The sequence below is a fragment of the Seriola aureovittata genome, chromosome 20, assembly GCF_021018895.1.
Source record: "Seriola aureovittata isolate HTS-2021-v1 ecotype China chromosome 20, ASM2101889v1, whole genome shotgun sequence".
Taxonomy (NCBI): Eukaryota; Metazoa; Chordata; class Actinopteri; order Carangiformes; family Carangidae; genus Seriola; species Seriola aureovittata.
In genome coordinates this window covers 20,984,217-21,003,349 of record NC_079383.1, presented here as the reverse complement: position 1 = coordinate 21,003,349, position 19,133 = coordinate 20,984,217, and positions in this window count along the sequence as shown.

Sequence of the window (19,133 nt, the reverse complement as noted above, 5' to 3'; positions counted from 1 at the left end):
TGTGGCTGATTAGATCTGCTCAGGTTGGAGTTATATATAAAACTACATACCTTACTTGAGGTTACCATTTACCAATAATAATGATAAAGTTCAAACAATATAACAAAACTAACAGTAGATTGCCGGAAGTTCTTTTCTTAATCTTGTTGCACAAAATATTAACTGGTGCACCAATTAAAATCGTGTCCACACCGAAAAAAATCAATTTATTTTCAAGAAGAATTTTGATTGCAGGATATTTACATGTAAATAAGGATTTTTAGATCGTGATATCTGAGTGTGTTGTTGCCACTGGTGACAATATTAAGCTGAACATCTTTGGACTATTGAAAAACGGTTGTCTGATATTTTAAGGAATTAAACGATTAATTGTTGGAAAATTAATCTGCAGATGAATCTACAATGTAAACAAATGCAAATTGCAACCTTTCATTTCGCATAATTATATTAGTTTATCTGCTGTTTTTCTCTTTTTGACTGACTCCAGTGCTTTTATTTTGACAGGGCTTCAGTTTTGTTACAGTTTGTGTTACAGTTGGCTCATGTAGGGCAATGTTTCTCTGAAGCATTTGACCCTGGATTAAACCACAAGACAGGAAAATAATGTGTACAGTGCATGTGTGTGTGTGTGTGTGTGTGTGTGTGTGTGTGTGGCACTCTACACAAACAATTTTAGTAATCACCACCAGGCAGCCACCAGGCTCCTCCCGCATTTTGGATGTGTGCGTGTCTCCATTGTGTATGCGCATATTGTGAGGAGTGTGCTCTTCGAGACAGAAAAAAAGCCATCGATGCAGTCCTCAGAAGTAGCACATCATTAATAACGGAGGGACCTTTGAAGATCCTGCATAAATGTCTAATTAGGTTTGGTAACCTTTAGGAAACTCAAGTGGGTGAATACTAAACAGGCCCGGAGATCTTGTACTGCATGGCAAACTAAGCACTCAACATGTGGGAGAGTGCGCTGACATTGAGGAGGTTTGTCCCCCTGCCTGAAAGGGCATGCAATTTAAGCCACATTACAAGCGCGTCTGAACTCATTGGCCAATTTCGGGCCAATTTATCGCAGTTAACCATCCTGTGTGTACACGTCATCACGGAGGTGGAACAAAAAATGTGCCATGTTTTTTCTTTCTTTTTCTTTTTTTTTTTTTTTCGTTTGTCCTGCCCTTCAAGCTGTGTGGATCACTGTTCTGCATAACTGTGACAAGCCTGCATGGCATTTAGCAGACCCTTAAGTCAGAGCATTCAAGCCATGTTTGTACTGATAGTGTTAGGAGGATGTGACCTAGAAAATACTAGAGAGAGAGAGAGAGAAAATAAAATGGCACTAAGACTGGTTTACACCACAGTGTCCTTGTCTCTGTCTAATAACACATGTATATGTATTAGGAGATGACACCATATAATAATAAAAAATATCAGCATGCATGTTTTGTTTTAATACAGTCGGCCTCCTGCTGTCACAGCGCTGCAGGTAGTTAAGCTTCTTTCTTTAACTGCCGCAGGAATCCCAGGTTGAAGCGCTGCTCTCTCGCTGCGGGTTTGTTCTTGTTTAATGATAGATTTTCTCCAAAATTAACCAAAATAAAACGCTGTCAAAGAAGTGGAAGAAATCGAAACTGATGTGCTGTAGGAATATAAAAGCATGAAAATGGACTAATTACAGTGTCATATAATTCATTTGAAGGCAGTAAATGGTAGGTATAATAGAATGGTAATGATATGTAACCCCTAGAGCCGTCTGAGTGCAAATTGTACAAAAAAAAAGGTGTAAAAACCATCCTGGGACACACAGACGAGTGACAAGTTAAAGGAAACACCAACATAAAAAGTCTTAAACCCTTTTCCACCAAAATTAGCAGATTTAAGTGGGATTTTTAAACCCCTAATTGACCCCTTTTTTCTGCTGCCAGTTGAGTTTGCCTTTCTGTTCAGACTGAGGACACACACAACTGCTAGGGGCGATGTCATCACACACACTTACAGAACACACACACACACACACACAGTGGAGAGAGAGAGTGAGCAGTTAGCCGCCGCTGCAAACTGGTCAAATCTGTCAGGTCTCGTCCTCGGGTCGTTGCTTCTGTAAGTGTCGGAGCCTCCGTGTGAGACGCTTCGATCTATGGTTGTGTGTGGTTTTTTTTTAAACTTATTTCGGGGCTGCTGCTTCACTCTTTCACCCCCCAGTGCAGTGTGACGTTACAGCAGGAAAAGGGGCAAAAATTAGCGTCTTCACCCGGGTGTGAATGCAGATTGTTTCCTTTTTTATAAACAACAAAAGTCTGATGTTAGCAGCCGGTTTTTCTTTGTCCCTCTGACTGTTTTGATGATGGTGTCCAACACGTCGGTCCAGAATCTCCACAGCTTCCCTCCGTGGTTACCGACGTCTTTTCCATAGACCTAAATGCAGATGTCATGTTATTTTTTCCAAATGACACACGTTCCTGCCACCCGTGGCCCCAACAATGGACCCTCTTTCAAAGTCACTCAGATCTTTTCCTCTTACCATCTTGATCCAAAATCAGAATCAGCTGCGTCTGTTCAGCATTTTTACACCTGCCACAGTGCATGATGGGACGTTAACTGCTTAATTGTACCGTGCAAGTGCAGCTGTCTGGAAGCGTCTGCGTTCGTTATGTTTCTTCAATCGTTTATCCAGGTTTTTCCATTAATTTGACACCCGTCTGTGTGAAATACTGACAAATGATGGCATTTATACGTGGCCTAATCTGAAAATAACAATACATGGTATTTGAAGGTGACTCATGTCGTGACTATAAGACTAAAAATATGGTGAATAATGTGAAAGACGAGCAGACACAGCCTCTGATTTAAGAGGTAAGACAGGTTCCAAAACCGCAGTATACCCAAAATGTACATGTCGAGGTTATTATAGCTCTAGATGAGGCTTTATGTATATATTATTTTGCGTCTGCTATCATCATAAACAGATTTAAGGCTGTCCATATTTTCTAAAAATAAACACAGACCAGTCATGAAGCTTTACCTCAAGCTCCTGGCTATAAAGCAGAATAAACATACACCTCCCAAAGCATACATCACAGACATATGCACTCAAACATATTTATTATATGCACCCACACACACATATACACACACATACACACACACACGCACAGAGTTGTCAGAGCACAGTGTAAAATCAGAGGGGCTGTTAATGGAGGCGGACAGCTTGGCTGCTGTTTCATCAAAGTGCAGAGGAAATGCAGATCTGTGTCCTGCAGGATGCAGGGAATTGGATCAGCTTCCTTCTGTCTGCTGAATTTGAAACACACACCAGCAGGGATTAAGACAGCCTTTACCACTGTACAGTGACTCTGTAATGGCCAACCACGGGAAATATTTACTCACCGTCTCGCATTTGTTGATGCGGTCGTCGGGAGCCCAGACCTGTCCCCCGGCCAGAGAGCTGGATCTAGCTGCCAGCGATGACGCAACCTTCAGGATATTTTCTTAATTTGACTGATATAAGCAGCTCTGACTTTTTCTTCAGTGTGTACTTTATGATAAAAGCAGAAATAGCCTACAACAATAGTACTGGAACTAACTAACTGTTTAATGAGACATTTGTGTTCATTAAATAACGATAGATAATAAGAAAACGTCTGAAGCTAGATATTCTGCTTAATTCTTATTAGTCAATAATAATAATCATTTCAGCTACTACTTGTACTTCTCCTCTTACAACTCACAAGCAACAGCACTGCTCTTAGTTCTACCAAGTACCAAGTAAGTATAAATTTACTTTTCATAATATCATCAAATAAGGAATTTTATAGGGAAATAAACAACAGATCAGTTTTAGCTCGACCTTTGCAACAATCAAAACAATGAAATCATTTTTATGCTAAACACCAAATATCTCATGTTTATTTTTTTGTGAACTTCCCACAGATTCATCAGAAAGTAGAAGATCAGTGACTGAAGATGAAATAATAAAGAAGGGTGAAAACATCTGTCTGAAGTTTTAACTATTAATACCAGGTTCAAATTCATCCAATATCAGTGTAAAATGAGAAACCACTGTATATTACTCAATGTGTTACATAACTTTAATGGCATCAAAGACATCTGGAAGAAATTTGTGTTTATTTTAATGTAATTTCAAGATTCATCAGTCACGTGTTTCTTGTTTCTTTTATAATGAATATATCAATAAAATATCATATATAATATATTTTTGAAGCTTGATATCTCTGGAAAAATTTACATTCGTTACAAAACCTTTTGCTGCAGGTACGACGACTTCCTTTAGTAATTTTATTCTACTTCTAATAAAAGATAGAGGAGAAAATGAGACTTTGATTTCACTTTTTAACAGTAACACCCTGAGCCACGTTCTCCTATCAGACGGTTATTTGTCTCGATGCCCGTTTTTATGTCTTATTTGGATTTGATTTTAACCTCTAATTACCCCGAAGAAGAGCAGCTTCACTTTATAGCAGCCACCTACAGTATTTAGTCGTGACTCAACGGCACAAACAAGTTAGACTTGGTGCCATTATAGGTGTCAAAACAAGTTATTTACTGAGACTAAATGCTGGAGCTGCAGCAATTCCACCACAGCGCAGGAACAATCTGCCAGATGTTTTGTCATTAGGTATCAAGGCAGCGAGGTTCATCTCCACCATTCAACAAGGACAGCGTTTCTTACAATAGCATTTAATGAATCACTTTAAGGTGGATGTTATTTTAGGAGAGTCCACGTCAGCCCTTGGGAACCATATATGCAATTTTATCACGTTCCACAATCTGTCAGCTGCGTCCTTCTGCTTCAAGGTGAAGGTCAGCGAGAGGAGTGTCAATTGTATGCTTTGTGGATTGTATTCCATCATTTAGAAGACACAAATACAAAGTTTTTACAAATTAATATAATCAAGAACCACCTGAAACGCTGCTCTTACACCCACGCCTATCTTCATTGTGCTCCTCTCTCCTGAGAGCCACAAAGAGAAGGTGTCAACTGGTTTTGCCACGTTGACGGAGCCGGGGGTCTATGGAGGCCTCCAATTTTCTGAGTGAACGGTCCCAGAAAGAGCTAATGATATGTTAATGCTGAATGGCAGACATTAGGGAGGCCGAGTGACGGCAGTCCCAATTACCTCAGAGGGACGTGCCTTTGTGTGGTTTTGTCACACAAACAAACTCAGTAAATACAAATAACGTGTGGAACAGTGGCTGAAAGGACTCAGGGGTGGCTGACAAGATGTCACGGCTCCGAGAGAAAGAATAGAGAGAACTGAAGACCATGCAACTTACACTTGAACAATGATGACGCCCCCGCCTGTTGTTTAGCTGTGGGGGGAAAAAAAACAACAAAAAAAAAAACCAAAAGTTAACTGCACCTCGCTGTGAGAGATTTACATCTTTCATTTCCTCTGAGAACAATTACGCCGGTACCTTTTCCCCCCAAAAAAATGTCACAAAACTTGGATGGATCTCTGAAAATGTTGCCGCAAACTTTTGATTGCCCCCTTTGTTCGTCCTTTTCGGAAACTTTTTTTTCCACCACGGATTCCAGTTTGGCAGGAGTGCAGGGATATCATGGAGTTTACTTTAGCGGGAGCGTAGCCGCGTGGGGTGGAGGCAAGTGGGAGGAGGTTCGTTTTTGAAAGGCACAAGATTGAAATGTGCCACAACAGATTTCTGAATTCCCAGGGTTTTTACCACCTGTACGTAACCCCACCTCCTCCTGTGTGGGTTTACCTGTGAATGTATCTGTTAGTATGTATGTGTTCCTGCTTGGCTAAGCTTAGCGGCAGATTGCTTTCCCCCATCCCTCTCTCTAGTGTGTGTAGCATATGGCCATTGTGATGGAGGGTAAAAGGAAATGACAGGCCATTTGAAGATGCTCTAGTCCCTGCGTCATGAATAATGCAGAGGGTGCAGCGAGCAGGTTCTCAGCGCAAGCTTCAAAGTTTATCGGCCTCCCCTGTCTCCCTGGGAGAGAGACTACAGTGCTGTGGGGAGATTAGACCGACACTGAGCAGGGACCTGGTCAAACTCAATTAAATACAACCAGGATAATTCCATCCTCTCATTGTGCCATTCAGTTTTATTAGAAAAATAAACCCAGCGTGCTCGCGCCTCGAAATGACAATAGAAAGGGGAAAACAGCCGGTGAATTATTGAGCAGGGGGAGCCGACTGCGTGTGCTCAGTTGCTCCATGTAAAAATATGCAAATGAGTAGATGGCGGAAGACATGATCGATGAATATTTTCATTAATTATGTCAGACAAACACTCAGCAGACAGAGAGAGAATCTTCCACAGCGGATTCAAACCTGAGAACTTTTCATCATCAGACTCTATTGAAACACAATGGCGCTGCTGAAATGCACAGAAGTGGTGTGAAACCCTTGCTGATGGGTTGTAATAGTCCCATCTATAGATGATTTATTAGTCATCCTGATCTGAATCTGTAATTCACTTTAAAAAAAACAAAAAAACACCTAAAGTTAATATTGCTGTTTGTTTAAATATGCGTGTTTCTTTCCGCAGTTTCTAGAGTCTTTTGAGATCTAATTAGCCCTGAAGACCCTCCTGATGGCATAGATAGGCCTAGAGAACACACACACACACACACACACACACACACACACACACACCCCCTCCACTGAAGCTGGTGTAGCATGTAACTATTTTCCATGTCTACATGACAAACAAACACTTATGCCACCCACATATTCGGTGCTATATCAAGCCAGGCTTGGCTAATGATGATAAACCTACATAAAAATACAAAGTGCTGCTAATTAGGCCTATGTCGATTATGGCTCATTAATGCTGATGTTGCCCTGACATGTTTTTGCCAATCATCACAGGAGAGGGCTTCGGTGAATCATTTTCTAATTACTTTAATTCATCATTGTGCTGATGCTCTAAGTGATCACATGTTTATGGGAAAAAATATGAATATGAATGAAAACTGGGGTTTGCGTCTCGCTCTTATTGTATTTTGTATGAGATGTTGCTCCAAAACATTTTGTTTCAACTTTCCAAGGCCGAAAAAAATTGATGATGTAATAAGGTTGTATTTTCTTCTCGGTGAGATTTCAAAGTCCAAATGTTGAATATTTTATTGGTTTCCTAGGTTTAGATATAATCAAAAATTTAACAGTCAATTCATCAAGAAATAGAAATACAGTATAATGCATGATTTAAATGTTAGTATATCTGTGTCAATATACAGTATATATACAGTATATATACATATATATATATATATGTATATATATAAAACCTTGCCTCTAACAAGAGTGAATTTTGGATGAGAGTTGAATTGTTCTCACGATTATCTTGTTGTTTCTGACCTTTCTGAATCGAGCAGGATGACAGCCTCTGAAAGCTGAACAGGTTGTTGAAATTGATGATTACATTTCATTCCCTTCTTACAACCCACTTAAAAATTGCGTTTGGATATCGATGCATCATTGATGCATCAATTTGAGGTTATTTTCCGGTTATTATCTGAAATTTCTCTTCTTTTACACCCTATTACCTTAATCTTGCCACTTTGACCTACTTTTCCACTGCTCGTGTTCCCCAGGCGCTCGAGGAGCAAGCTGTTGCACTCCCACTCACACACATACCTCTCAAGAGAATTATTTATATTGCCCAGGTCTGGGACCAGTCTAATTTGGGTGGAACTATAGAGTACACAAACCTCAGGTCTGACATTTCTCTTGCTGAAGGCAGGCGAACTGTGAGCGCTGCTGAGAGAGACAGAGAATAAAACATGGTGCTGCAACGGCCTTTGATCTTCCTTTCCCTCCTTGTCTCTTTTTCAAAGGACCAGTGAGGAGTCGTCCAGCTGATGCCGCAGCAGGGGCCCCATTTCTCTGCCACCAACAGCCCCCCCCGGGATGGATGACCGGCGGATTATTTATTTTTATTTTTATACTGTGCGAGAACGAGAAAACGGAGACAGACTCTCTTTGGAGTTTTGTTTCATGCTGGGTAATCGCAGAAATAAATATTCACCTACATGCATAAATATGCGAGGACTTAGTCCCCAGTTGGCTTAAAGTTAAGCTTGTATTTCAACTCATTTCTCACAGTGTTAGATAGGAGAGCATCTTGTACTTGAGGTGAACGTCTGAAACCAAAGCAGAAAGATATACATACAGGTACATTTTTTTCACCTTAATAAAAAATACTTATGTTTATGTAATGCTTTACATTCTGGCACATTCAAACATCCTGTATTTATTTAATCTATTTACCTTTCTACGTCTAAAATACATGATCATTTTAGAAAAAAAAAAAAAAAGATGCTGTTAATCACATGAAGGAAAGAACATGGCTGTTATTAACCGAACACTACAAAGAGAAGAGAGTAATTGTATGATAAATTATCTCAGACACCTGTGTTGCACGTGCAGCCAAAAGGTCTACTGCAGAGAATGATTTCTTTAACCGCCAGCCAAGAGGTCAAACTCCATTAGCGATGTTCCGGCAGACAATCTGAAGAAAAGCGTGTTCCTCATCTCACTGAGAGTCTCTGAAAATGGGCACCTCTTTGTCGGGGCAATTTGTTGATGATGCATGGTTATGATAAGAATTGAGTGAAGTGTCTGTAGTTGCACAGCGCACTCTGCTAGCCAAGGCGCCGGGGCCAACACGAGTAATCAGCCGAGGTCCAGATTGAGCCCCTGATAGCAGAGGGTCCCTGATTGCTCATAAGTACCCCCAGGCAGCAGGCATTTAAGACACTTTGTGCTGATTTTGATTGACAGCTGGTCAATCAAAATCAACATCTGGTCGCGGCCACTATCAGTTCTGGAGTTTACATCAGATGCCTGTGTTCGAGCCACTGTCTCCTCAGATAATAGAAATCCCCTGAACTCGTGATATAATCCATAAGATGTATCTTGGTATAATACCACTAAAATCCATATTGAGTTCTCCTTCTTCATAAAACTGGAGGAGCTAGAGAAGAAATGCATTTGAGTTTCAACACAACATTTTTAGAGTATATTTTTTAAAGAGAGGCTATATGCTATTTTTAACTATTGCTGGACCGTAAGCAATGCACTTGCAAGTGACAGTTATGGGTTAATGCTGAATGCTAAGATTTAAACAAGTGGCATTAACACAGAAGTGCTAAAAATAACTGCAGTTCCTCTAATGACCACTAGAGTCTGGCTCCAACAGTGAGTCAATCCCCATAGACTCCCATGTTAAAGTGTCAAACTTTCAAGCAAAAATAAACATGTTTACAACCTGGTACAAAACAACTGTTTATAAAACTCACCTGTTTACATTTTATTTTAAGGATTAAAGAGCATGTATGGTAGAAAAGAACTGTGTGTGAAGGGAGAAGTGCTTTAGGTGTGAAAGGGTGAATGTCCATTTACCATAAGCAACATTGCTGCTTATCCAAGTGAACCCAACACTCTACTTACTATCCCTTTTTTAATTTGTAAAAGAAAGACTGTGTTATATGTTCCTTTTTATTTATTTTTTACAGTTGACTACAGAAAGAGTTAACATATTAGAACTTCAACTGAGCATATGTCCGATTCCTCTACAATAGTTTTTCATCCACTCTTAAGCACCCTCCTATTTGCAGCGTCTACCTCTCCTACCTCTCACAAGTGATCTTTATGCGCCACAAGAGGCTATAATATACGGTAACCCTTGAATTTGTGAGAGAGGACCCTCGGCACGTTTCCTCCTGAAGGTTTGTGTGAACTCCATCATAATGAGCAACGCACCGTGACCTTGGCTACTCCTGACTCTCAGACGTTTTGTTTTTTGCCAGGTTCAAAGCTTTGGAAACTATGTCAATACCTGTAAGGAGACGACATATTTACCAAGCAAAGATGCATAACAAGTGCCTTGCAATCGCTTGCATCAGCGTGAATTATAGTGTCAGTTGTATGCATGAACCTCTCAGTGCTGTCGAAACGCAGCAACTGCAAGAGACGCGAGTCGGCTACTTTAATCTACATTGTGTGGATACTTGACAGCAGCTCAACAACAGTATTTAAAAAGAATGACAAAATGAAAACAACAAGTGTGAGATTCAGCTGAAATTTCATCTGATTGAATTCAGTTATTCAAGGTAAATAAAAGCATGTCATGGCACGGTCATGTCAAACAGTGACAAAGGCGAATGAAGACCAGATCCCTCACTGGCTTCCCCCCAGGGGAACAATTTTATGCTGTTGTACAGCATCAAAAGTACTGCTGGCACTTTAAATTGATTTTATATAAATGTGTTACTTACACAGTGTGGAAGCACTGTTGTATCAGCTGCCTTTTATTTCAGTGGTGGCTGCATTGCCACTTGTTGTACTGTCACCATAAATTGACCAAACAGGCTTCAAATAGTCATCGCCAGGGGCCAGAATTTCTGTCTTCATGCTTTCGTCTCAAAAGTGTAAGTATTGCAGCTTAATTGGCAACAAAGATGGCATAGAAACTGCTTTGGGGAGCAATCACCACAAAGATTATCACCAGAAAAATTATAGATATGGTTTAAACAGCTGCTTGTACACAGTATATGTCACATCTGAAAAACTGCATGTTCTATATTGTTGTCTGAGTAAAAGTGTAATTAGGGTTGTAGCTGCCATTAAAGACACAAAGGATTTAAATGACATGAAGAGGAGATACATTCTGTACTTACACACAGATTACACATGGTACATTTTTAAGGGCTAAGACTGATATTTTTTTTAGAAGAAAATGCTTACATTTTCATGTTTTTAGGCGATTATAAGGCCACTGAAATGGTACTTAAATATTCAGTACAGGTGGTTAAAATTTACATAACAATGCATAATAATAACCCTTATGACCCTGCGGTCATGAGCTTTGGGTAGTGATTGAAAGAATGAGTCGCAGATACGAGCGGCTGAAATGAGTTTCCTCCACAGGGTGGGCTCAGCATTAGAGATAGGCTAAGGAGCCCGACATCCGGAGGGAGCTCAGAGTAGAGCCGCTTCTCTCTCTTGTTGAAAGAAGCCGGTTGAGGTGGTCCGGGCATCTGATTATGATGTCTCTGGGGCACCTTTCTTTGAACATCTTCCGGGCACAGCCAACTGGTAGGAGGCCCCTGGGTGATCCCAGAACACGCCAGAGAGATTGTATATCTCATCTGGCCTGGGAATGCCTCAGGATCCTCGAGGAGGAGCTGGAAAACGTTGCTGAGGAGAGGAAGGTTTGGGCTGCCACCGCAACCCAACAAGGGATAAATGGTGGAAAATTGATGCATAGATGGATGTATGGATACAAATAAATGTAACTGTTTAATTAAAATATAAAATGTGATTATTATGAATGTGAGTATTAAGAAAATTTTAGACATTTTTTTAACCAGGGTTGTAGCTACATGAACACAGAGGACATGTGCTGGATGTTATGGATGTTATGAATGTTTACATTTTGCAATAAATTATGATTGATTTAAAAAAAAAAAATATATATATATTCTTAAGATATGCTGTTTAATAGTCAAAACAAGGTCTGTAAAAGAGCATTTGCACTGTGACTGCACCATGGAGAGGAACGCTTTGCAGAAAATATAATTTAATAGTGAAACAAATACATAAAAAGTGAAACAATACATATATTTAAAAAAATAAATCCTTATACTATACTATGGCTTTTTATGTGTTATTATACTTTGACATTTTATAACCTGCTATACTATGACATTTTTTGACTTACTATACTATGTGTATTTATGCCATACTATAATATAAAATATAGTATTTTTTTACCTTTTTATGAGAAACTATACGCATGGCATATGCCATACTATACTATGACGTTTTTTTTACATTTTTCTGCCATACCATACTATGTTTTCTGACATTTTCATGCCTCAATACACTACGACCCTTTAATTGCTCGCAAAACGTTGATTTGCTGTTGGTGTCAATATATGGGAGAATCACAGTAGTACAGTGGTTAGAATGGATGCTTAGTAATGAGAAGGTTGTAAGTTCAAACCCCAGCCTTGGCATTTGTCGAGATATGATATCTATGATATTTTTCTAGAATTTTATGCCTTTCTACACTATTATGTTTTTTGGCATTTTTATGCAATATGCATATAGTATGACACTTTTATGCCTTATTATACTATGACGTTTTTTGAAAATTTTATGTCATGCTATACTATGACCATTTTTGAAAATTTTATGGCATACTATACTATGACATTTTTTGGCATTTTTATGACATACTATACTATGACGTGTTTTTCATGTTTTTATGCCTTACTATACTATGACGTTTTTTCTTATGCATTTTCATTTACTTACTATACTATTACGTTTTTCTGCATTGTTATGCCTAACTATAGTATGATGTTTTTTGACACTTTTATGCCTTACTATTCTATGATATTTTTCTAGAATTTTATGCAATACTATACTATGATGTTTTCTGAGAATTTTATGACACATTATACTGTGACCATTTTTAAAAATTTTATGCCATAGTATACTTTGACAATTTTTGATATTTTTATGCCTTACTATTCTATGATATTTTTCTAGAATTTTATGCCTTACTCTACTATGATGTTTTTTGGCATTTTTATGCCTTTCTACACTATTATGTTTTTTGGCATTTTTATGCAATATGCATATAGTATGACACTTTTATGCCTTATTATACTATGACGTTTTTTGAAAATTTTATGTCATGCTATACTATGACCATTTTTGAAAATTTTATGCCATAGTGTACTATGACGTTTTTTGACATTTTTATGCCATACTATACTATGATGTTTTTTTTTTGTATTTTCATGCCTTACTAAAATGTGATGTTTTTTGACATTTTTATGCTATACTATACTATGATATACTACGACGTTTTATGACATTTTTATGCCATTTTATATCATGACATTTGATGACATATTATACTATTATGTTTTTCGGCATTTTTATGACATACTATACTATGACGTTTTTTGACATTTTAATGCCTTACTATACTATGACGTTTATTCTTATGCATTTTCTTTACTTACTATACTATGACGTTTATTCTTATGCATTTTCATTACTTACTATATTATTACGTTTTCCTGCATTTTTATGCCTTACTACACTATGACGTTTTTTGAGAATGTTATGCCATACCGTACTATGACGTTTTTTTTTACATTTTTATGCCTACCTATAGTATTATGTTTTTCTGCATTTTTATGCCTAACTATACTATGACGTTTTTTGGCATTTTTATAACATACTATACTATGACACTTTTATGCCTTATTATACTATGACATTTTTTGAGAATGTTATGCCATACTGTTCTATGACGTTTTTTTTACATTTTTATGCCATACTATAATATGACTTTTTTTTTTACATTTTTATAACATACTATACTATGACGTTTTTTTGACATTTTTATGACATACTATACTATGATATTTTTCTAGAATTTTATGACATACTATACTATGACATTTTTTTTACACTTTTATGCCTTACTATACTACGACGTTATATGACATTTTTATGCCATTTTATATCATTACATTTTATGACATATTATACTATCATGTTTTTCTGCATTTTTATGCCTCACTACACTATGATGTTTCTTGGCGTTTTTATGCCTAAATATACTATGCCTTTTTTAAAATATTTTTATGCCTTATTATACTATGACGTTTTTTGAGAATGTTATGCCATACTATACTATGACGTTTTTTGACATTTTTATGACATACTATACTATGACATTTTTTGACATTTTTATGCCATACTATACTATGACACTTTTATGCCTTATTATACTATGACGTTTTTTGACATTTTTATGCCATACTATACTATGACATTTTTTGACATTTTTATGCCATACTATACTATGACACTTTTATGCCTTATTATACTATGACGTTTTTTGAAAATTTTATGCCATACCATACTATGACGTTTTATGACATTTTTATGCCTTACTATACTATGATGTTTATTGTTATGTATTTTCATCACTTACTATACTATTATGTTTTTCCGCATTTTTATGCCTCACTACACTATGATGTTCCTTGGCGTTTTTATGCCTAAATATACTATGCCTTTTTTTAAAATATTTTTATGCCTTACTATACTATGATATTTTTCTAGAATTTTATGACATACTATACTATGACATTTTTTTGACACTTTTATGCCTTACTATACTATGACGTTTTATGACATTTTTATGCCATTTTATATCATGACATTTTATGACATACTATACTATTATGTTTTTCGGCATTTTTATGACATACTATACTATGACATTTTTTGACATTTTAATGACTTACTATACTATGATGTTTATTCTTATGCATTTTCGTTACTTACTATATTATTACGTTTTCCTGCATTTTTATGCCTCACTACACTATGATGTTCCTTGGCGTTTTTATGCCTAAATATACTATGCCTTTTTTTTAAATATTTTTATGCCTTACTATACTATGATATTTTTCTAGAATTTTATGACATACTATACTATGACATTTTTTTGACACTTTTATGCCTTACTATACTATGACGTTTTATGACATTTTTATGCCATTTTATATCATGACATTTTATGACATACTATACTATTATGTTTTTCGGCATTTTTATGACATACTATACTATGACATTTTTTGACATTTTAATGACTTACTATACTATGATGTTTATTCTTATGCATTTTCGTTACTTACTATATTATTACGTTTTTCTGCATTTTTATGCCTCACTACACTATGATGTTTCTTGGCGTTTTTATGCCTAAATATACTATGCCTTTTTTTAAAAATATTTTTATGCCTTACTATACTATGATATTTTTCTAGAATTTTATGACATACTATACTAAGACATTTTTTTGACATTTTTATGCCTTACTATACTATGACGTTTTATGACATTTTTATGCCATTTTATATCATGACATTTTATGACATACTATTCTATTATGTTTTTCGGCATTTTTATGACATACTATACTATTATGTTTTTCGGCATTTTTATGACATACTATACTATGACATTTTTTGACATTTTAATGACTTACTATACTATGATGTTTTTTGACATTTTTATGACATTTTTATGCCTTACTATACATTTTTATGCCATACTATACTATTACGTTTTTCTGCATTTTTATGCCTCACTACACTATGACTTTTATTTTTGACATTTTTACGCCTTACCATATATTGATGTTTTTTGACATTTTCATGCTATGACCATGACCCTGTCATTTCTCATGATACTTTGATGTCCTTATGATTTAATATATCAGGTTATAGGGAGAGAAAAAATAGTGGGGTGGTCAAAACTGATGGTTAGCAATGTGAAGGTCGTGAGTTCAAATCCCAGCCTTTTTCATGCCTAAATATACTACGCCTTTTTTTGATATTTTTATGCCATACTATTCTATGATATTTTTCTAGAATTTTATGACATATTATACTATGATGTTTTTTTTTACACTTTTATGCCTTATTATAATATGATGTTTTTTGGCATTTTTATACCTTACTATGCTTTGACGTTTTTTTACATTTTTATGCCTACCTATAGTATTACGTTTTTCTGCATTTTTATGCCTAACTATACTATGACGTTTTTTGACATTTTTATGCCATACTATACTACGACACTTTTATGCCTTATTATACTATGACATTTTTTGACATTTTTATGCCATACTATACTATGACACTTTTATGCCTTAATGTACTATGATGTTTTCTGAGAATGTTATGCCATACTATACTATGACGTTTTATGACATTTTTATGCCTTACTATACTATGATGTTTATTGTTATGTATTTTCATCACTTACTATACTATCATGTTTTTCTGCATTTTTATGCCTCACTACACTATGATATTTTTCTAGAATTTTATGACATACTATACTATGACATTTTTTTGACACTTTTATGCCTACCTATAGTATTACGTTTTTCTGCATTTTTATGCCTAACTATACTATGACGTTTTTTGGCATTTTTATGACATACTATACTATGACGCTTTTATGCCTTATTATACTATGACATTTTTTGAGAATGTTATGCCATACTGTACTATGACGTTTTTTTGACAATTTTATGCCATACTATAATATGACTTTTTTTGACATTTTTATAACATACTATACTATGACGTTTTTTGACATTTTTATGCCATACTATACTATGACATTTTTTGACATTTTTATGACATACTATACTATGACACTTTTATGCCTTATTATACTATGACATTTTTTGACATTTTTATGCCATACTATACTATGACACTTTTATGCCTTAATGTACTATGACGTTTTCTGAGAATGTTTTGCCGTACTGTACTATGACGTTTTTTTTTACATTTTTATAACATACTATACTATGACGTTTTTTTGACAATTTTATGCCATACTATAATATGACTTTTTTTGACATTTTTATAACATACTATACTATGACGTTTTTTGACATTTTTATGCCATACTATACTATGACGTTTTTTGACATTTTTATGACATACTATACTATGACACTTTTATGCCTTATTATACTATGACATTTTTTGACATTTTTATGCCATTTTTATGACATACTATACTATGACACATTTATGCCTTAATGTACTATGACGTTTTCTGAGAATGTTTTGCCATACTGTACTATGACGTTTTTTTTGACATTTTTATAACATACTATACTATGACGTTTTTTGAAAATTTTATGCCATACTATACTATGACGTTTTATGACATTTTTATGCCTTACTATACTATGATGTTTATTGTTATGTATTTTCATCACTTACTATACTATTATGTTTTTCTGCATTTTTATGCCTCACTATACTATGACGTTTTATGACATTTTTATGCCATTTTATATCATGACATTTTATGACATATTATTCTATTATGTTTTTTGGCATTTTTATGACATACTATACTATTACGTTTTTCGGCATTTTTATGACATACTATACTATGACGTTTTTTGACATTTTAATGACTTACTATACTATGACGTTTATTCATATGCATTTTCGTTACTTACTATACTATGACGTTTTTTTGACATTTTTATGACATACTATACTATGAAATTTTTTGACATTTTTATGCCATACTATACTATGACACTTTTATGCCTTATTATACTATGACATTTTCTGAGAATGTTATGCCATACTGTACTATGACGTTTTTTTGACATTTTTATAACATACTATACTATGACGTTTTTTGAAAATTTTATGCCATACTATACTATGACGTTTTATGACATTTTTATGCCTTACTATACTATGACGTTTTATGACATTTTTATGCCTTACTATACTATGATGTTTATTGTTATGTATTTTCATCACTTACTATACTATTATGTTTTTCTGCATTTTTATGCCTCACTACACTATGATGTTTCTTGGCGTTTTTATGCCTAAATATACTATGCCTTTTTTTAAAAACATTTTTATGCCTTACTATACTATGACGTTTTATGACATTTTTATGCCATTTTATATCATGACATTTTATGACATATTATTCTATTATGTTTTTTGGCATTTTTATGACATACTATACTATTATGTTTTTCGGCATTTTTATGACATACTATACTATGACGTTTTTTGACATTTTAATGACTTACTATACTATGATGTTTATTCTTATGCATTTTCGTTACTTACTTTACTATGATGTCTTTCTGCATTTTTATGCCTCACTACAATATGAAGTTTTTTGACATTTTTATGCCATACTATAATATGACTTTTATTTTTGACATTTTTACGCCTTACCATATATTGATGTTTTTTGACATTTTCATGCTATGACCATGACCCTGTCATTTCTCACGATACTTTGATGTCCTTATGGTTTAATATATCAGGGTATAGGGAGAGACAAAATAGTGGGGTGGTCAAAACTGATGGTTAGCAATGTGAAGGTCGTGAGTTCAAATCCCAGCCTTGGTCTCCCTTTGTCGAGTTCGATGATCTCCCTTTGGCTGTGCATTTTTCATGTCCAAGGACATGTACAATAGGTTAATTGGCAACAATAACTGACTTTTTCATGCCTAAATATACTATGCGTTTTTTTGATATTTTTACACATAATGCCTTATTATAATATGATGTTTTTTGGCATTTTTATACCTTACTATGCTTTGACGTTTTTTGGCATTTTTATAATATACTATTCTATGAAATTTTTTGAAAATTTTTATGCCTTACTATACATTTTTATGCCTAACTATACTATGACGTTTTTTTACATTTTCATGCCATGCTATAATATGACTTTTTTGACATTTCTATAACATACTATACTATGACGTTTTTTGAAAATTTTATGCCATACTATACTATGACATTTTTTGGCATTTTTATGACATACTATACTATGACGTTTTTTTGACATTTTAATGCCTTACTATACTATGACGTTTATTCTTATGCATTTTCATTACTTACTATATTATTACATTTTTCTGCATTTTTATGCCTTACTACACTATGATGTTTTTTGGTGTTTTTATGCCGTACTGTACTATGACACTTTTATGCCTTATTATACTGTGACGTTTTTTGAGAATGTTATGCCATACAGTACTAGGAGGTTTTTTTGACATTTTTATGCCATACTATAATATGACTTTTTTTGACATTTTTATAACATACTATACTATGACGTTTTTATGCCTTATTATGCTATGACGTTCTTTGAAAATTTTATGACATACTATACAATGACGTTTTTTGACATTTTAATGCCTTACTATACTATGACGTTTATTCTTATGCATTTTCATTACTTACTATACTATGACGTTTTTATGCCTAACTATACTATGACGTTTATTCTTATGCATTTTCATTACTTACTATATAATTATGTTTTTCTGCATTTTTATGCCTCACTACACTATGACGTTTTTTGAAAATTTTATGTCATACTATACTATGACATTTTTTTACATTTTTATAACATACTATACTATGACGTTTTTATGCCTTATTATGCTATGACGTTTTTTGAAAATTTTATGCCTTACTATACTATGATGTTTATTGTTATGTATTTTCATCACTTACTATACTA